The following is a 6,000-nucleotide window of genomic DNA, read 5'->3' as shown; positions in this document are numbered from 1 at the left end:
CAACATAATCTCTAATTGATTTGACAGGTTTTTATGTATAGAGTTTCTAACTCTACTTAACTCTTTACTTCTCTGGATTGACAGTTTTTTAATTTTCTCTTTACCTACATCCCACCATTTTAAGACATCTTCTCCTGCCCCTGGTTTAAATTGTCTATGTTGAGCCCACAACTCTTTTACTTTATTTTTGAACTGTTTGTCATTCAATAATGAATTATTGAATTTCCAGATTCCTTTCCTCTTTTAACTTTTGATAGAGAAAGAAGCCTAACGACCACTGGAAGGTGGTCCGACAAAATACTTGGCAGAATATTGCATTTGCCCACATTGGCCACTAAAGAATTTTGTATAAGCCATCTATCTAGCCGACAGGCGACATTTCTATGCTCATTACGCCTGTCAATTTGTCTCCATGTGTATTGCCTTTTTTACCCCTCAGCCCGAATTGGGCAGAGGGGTATTGTCCTCCCCTTGGCGGGCGGGCGGGCGGGCGGGCGGTTGGGCGGCTGCCAAGTTTGTCCGGAGCTGTTCTCAGAAACGGCTTGGGCTAGGAAGTTCATATTTCATATGTAGACTCCCCCTGGTGGGTAGGCGTGCCTCGTCAAGGTTTCGTCCCATTTTGACTTACGGACTGGCCACTAGGGGGCGATATGTGAAGACACAAAAAATGCAATAACTCTGCAAATTTTGATCGCATCTTGCTGAAATTTTTATTGTAGATACCTATTGAGAGGGGACATAATATATTGTACGGGTTTTGACCTTGACCTTCTTTTCAAGGTCACAGAGGTCAAAGTTCGTGTAAAGTGACGAAATGTTCACATTTCGTAACCACTGAAGCTATTGATACCAGTCTTGGTATGTGTGTACCCCTAGGTGACAGTAACTCGTAAACCAAGTTGCAACCTTATATCGTTACTGGTTTGGCAACCATGGGGCGTTATGTGAAAACATAAAAAGTGTGATATCTCAGTTAATATTGGTCGCAGCCTGCTGAAATTTTTATTGTAGATACCTCTTGAGAGGAGACATAATGCATTCTACAGGTTTTTACCTTGACCTTCTTTTCAAGGTTACAGATGTCAAAGTTTGTGTAAAATGACGAAATGTTCACATTTCGTAACCATGGAAGCTATTGATACCAGTCTCTGTACGTGTGTACCCCTAGGTGACAGTAACTCATAAACCAACTTTCAATCTCATATCATTACTAGTTTGGCAACCAGGGGGCGTTAGGGAAACACAAAAAGTGTGATATCTCGCATCTCGCTTAATATTGGTCACAGCTCACTGAAATTTTTTTGGTTGTGTTAACAGGGGATTTGCAAATTTGAATTCAATATCTGGCGTTATCTCACTCATGGTTTGGCCACCAGGGGGCATTATGTGAAAACACAAAAATGCAATAATTCCAACAATTTTGATCACAGCTTGCTGAAATTTTTATGGCACATACCTCTTGAGAGGGGACATAATATGTTGTACGGGTTATGACCTTGACCTTCTCTTCAAGGTCACAGAGGTCAAAGTTCGTGTAAAATGACGAATTGTTCACATTCCGTAACCACTGAAGGTATTGATCCCAGTCTCTGTACATGTGTACCCTAGGTGACAGTAACTCATGAACCGACATTCAGCCTTGTAACGTTACTGGTTTGGCCACCAGGGGGCGTCATGCGAAAACACAAAAAGTGTGATATCTCACTTATCATTGGTCACAGCGTGCTGAATTTTTTTGGTAGTAAGAACAGGTGACTGGTAATTTTGAATTCAAAATCTAGCATGTTCTCATTTACAGCTTGGCCACCAGGGGGCACTATGTGAAAACACAAAAAATGCAATAACTCCACCAATTTCGATTGCAGCTTCCTGAAATTTTTATGGCAGATACCTCTACCATAAAAATGCCAATGTTTCTTATGGGTTTTGACCTTGACCTTCTTTTTGTCACAGAGGTCAAGATGTAATGTTCACATTTTGTTACCACTGAAGCTATTGATCCCATTCTCTGTATATGTGTACCCTAAGTGACAGTAACTCATAAACTGACATTCAACCTTGAAACGTTACTGGTTTGGCCACCAGAGGGCATCATGCGAAAACACAAAAAGTGTGATATCTCACTAAATATTGATCAAAGCTAACTGAGATTTTTAAGGTGGTTACTTCTTATGAGGGGACATAATATATCGTACAGGTTTTGGCCTTGACCTATTTTCAGAGTCACAGAGGTAAAAAGTTTGTGTCAGATTATGAAATTTGAAAATTTTTTGGAACATCCAAGCTGAAGCGCTCTTAAAAGTGGGCGTGGCAGGTGATTTTCAGATTTTGGGCATTTTTACATTAACGGCTGGATGGATTTGTCTGAAACTAGGTGAGTAACTAGGTGCACTTTGTTCTGTTCACATACGATCTGAACAGTTTAGTTGACTTTGTGGGCATTTTCCACGAAAGTCTTATCCAGTCTTGGCAGTATGCCAGATACAACTACCAGACATTCTGTGTTTTGTACGTCTGAACATTTCTTGTTTACCAGATCAAAAAGTCCTTGGAAGTTCCCAGCAATTGTCACTCGTTGCTTATTGTCAATAACGTGTGATCCTGCTTGGATAATCAGTTTCTCAACGTTTTTCCATTCGTTTTCCTGAATATCCTCAACAGTCTTTTTTACGTCCTCCATCTTTCCACCCCGAATACACGTGATCTTTGTAGTGTCTCTGGGCATATACACATGTACATGCTTGATTACACAGGTACCAACCACAAGATTTTTCGTGTACTTTCCTTCACCTGTACAGTTCTATCGTCTATCTGACGATTATCATATTGACCATATTGCATACGTTCTTCTCTGCTTTCTATTTTCATTCTCTGCATGACTTGTATCGACGTTAGACATCTTAAAATTCGGACTAAAAGGAGGAGTAGAATCGACCGTAGCGATAAAATCCTCCGCCATCTTGGTCTTTATACTGTTAACCCGTTGACATGAAGGTGGCAGCACCATACTGTAGTGACTCTTAAAGGGGTAATAGGGATTACACTACAGCTCCCTTTCCAAATTGTCTATGTTATTTCTGAACTCTGAACTGAACGTTCGTGCACTTTGATGTGGCGTGAAACACGTTGAAAAGAAAAGTCTGACTTATCTTAGACATCTGAACATGATACATGAAAGTCCATACTTTTAGTTTAACCCAAAAATACTAAATTTAAGACATAACCTGGACATGCGTCATAGAGGTTACATAACGCTGCGCAACCTGAAATTTAGTTGATGAAAATATAGCGTCTAAGGCTTGAAGATGCCTTCGCAGTTTATAAATCCAAGCGATGTACTGGTTTCACCAGTCCGGTTGATCTCCTAATGTCGCTATCGGTCACCTGTAGCTGATTACAGGTAGGCATCAGTCACTTGAGGCTGATTTATACCGTTGGGCATGATTGTCTCTTAGACTTCTACGGTTTCTGCGTAGATCTTACATTATTGTTATCAGTGTTAAAATTATAACCCCAAATCTTATTTATAATAACATCCATTAACCCTCTCCATTTGAACCATTCGGTTGCTTTTAGTACCAGTGATTCAAAAAGTATCACTGTTTTGTCTGGTCTTAGTAAATCTGAAATATAATTTATCCCTACTTCCTTCCAATGTTTATAAAATATCATATTCTTTGATTAATTTTGATTATTTTATTGTACCATAAATTTCCTTCCAATGTTTATAAAAGATAATTCTTTGATTAATTTTGATTAATTTATTGTACCATAAATATGTTTTTCCCGAGCCACGTGCCACGTGCCACGTGCCACGAGCCATTTCTTGTAAGGAAATGGGCATTTGAGGCTGATTTATACCGATGGGCATGATTGTCTCTTAGACTTCTACGGTTTCTGCGTAGATCTTACATTATCTTAGACATCTGAACATGATACATGAAAGTCCATACTTTTAGTTTAAACCAGAAATTCTAAATTTAGGACATAACCTGGACATGCGTCATAGAGGTTACATAACCCTGCGCAACCTGAAATTTGGTTGATGGAAATATAGCGTCTAAGGCTTTAAGATGCCTTCGCGGTTTATAAATCCAAGCGATCTACTGCTTTCACCAGTCCGGTTGATCTCCTAATGTCGCTATCGGTCACCTGTAGCTGATCACAGGTAGGCATCAGTCATTTAAGGCTGATTTATACCGTTGGGCATGATTGTCTCTTAGACTTCTACGGTTTCTGTCTAGATCTTACATTATTGTTATCAGTGTTAAAGTTATAACCCAAATCTTATTTATAATAACATCCATTAACCCTCTCCATTGGAACCATTCGGTTGCTTTTAGTCCCAGTGATTCAAAAGGTATCACTGTTTTGTCTGGTCTTAGTAAATCTGAATTATAATTTATCCCTACTTCCTTCCAATGTTTAAAAAAGATCATTCTTTGATAAATTTTGATTATTTTATTGTACCATAAATTTCCTTCCAATGTTTATAAAAGATAATTCTTTGATTAATTTTGATTAATTTATTGTACCATAAATATGTTTTTCCCGAGCCACGTGCTTGCAGGCACCGCCTCCTTTGCCTTAGTGAGCCAATCATATAACATCTCATATTGTAGCATGTGATGTATATTTTACCAGACTATTATGTGGAAGTATTGTCCTTTGCTGGATTGGGGGTACGGTTCACTTGAATAAGACAGATGTCAACAATGCAAGTTTGATAAAAGAAGCAATTACACTGTTAACCTATTGACATGAAGGTGGCAGCACCATACTGTAGTGACTCTTAAAGGGGTAATAGGGATTACACTACAGCTCCCTTTCCAAATTGTCTATGTTATTTCTGAACTCTGAACTGAACGTTCGTGCACTTTGATGTGGCGTGAAACACGTTGAAAAGAAAAGTCTGACTTATCTTAGACATCTGAACATGATACATGAAAGTCCATACTTTTAGTTTAACCCAAAAATACTAAATTTAAGACATAACCTGGACATGCGTCATAGAGGTTACATAACGCTGCGCAACCTGAAATTTAGTTGATGAAAATATAGCGTCTAAGGCTTGAAGATGCCTTCGCAGTTTATAAATCCAAGCGATGTACTGGTTTCACCAGTCCGGTTGATCTCCTAATGTCGCTATCGGTCACCTGTAGCTGATTACAGGTAGGCATCAGTCACTTGAGGCTGATTTATACCGTTGGGCATGATTGTCTCTTAGACTTCTACGGTTTCTGCGTAGATCTTACATTATTGTTATCAGTGTTAAAATTATAACCCCAAATCTTATTTATAATAACATCCATTAACCCTCTCCATTTGAACCATTCGGTTGCTTTTAGTACCAGTGATTCAAAAAGTATCACTGTTTTGTCTGGTCTTAGTAAATCTGAAATATAATTTATCCCTACTTCCTTCCAATGTTTATAAAATATCATATTCTTTGATTAATTTTGATTATTTTATTGTACCATAAATTTCCTTCCAATGTTTATAAAAGATAATTCTTTGATTAATTTTGATTAATTTATTGTACCATAAATATGTTTTTCCCGAGCCACGTGCCACGTGCCACGTGCCACGAGCCATTTCTTGTAAGGAAATGGGCATTTGAGGCTGATTTATACCGATGGGCATGATTGTCTCTTAGACTTCTACGGTTTCTGCGTAGATCTTACATTATCTTAGACATCTGAACATGATACATGAAAGTCCATACTTTTAGTTTAAACCAGAAATTCTAAATTTAGGACATAACCTGGACATGCGTCATAGAGGTTACATAACCCTGCGCAACCTGAAATTTGGTTGATGGAAATATAGCGTCTAAGGCTTTAAGATGCCTTCGCGGTTTATAAATCCAAGCGATCTACTGCTTTCACCAGTCCGGTTGATCTCCTAATGTCGCTATCGGTCACCTGTAGCTGATCACAGGTAGGCATCAGTCATTTAAGGCTGATTTATACCGTTGGGCATGATTGTCTCTTAGACTTC

The sequence above is a fragment of the Lineus longissimus genome, chromosome 14 (assembly GCF_910592395.1).
Source record: "Lineus longissimus chromosome 14, tnLinLong1.2, whole genome shotgun sequence".
In the NCBI taxonomy this organism is placed as follows: Eukaryota; Metazoa; Nemertea; class Pilidiophora; order Heteronemertea; family Lineidae; genus Lineus; species Lineus longissimus.
The sequence above is the reverse complement of the archived record's forward strand: the minus strand, read 5'-3'. Positions refer to the sequence as shown.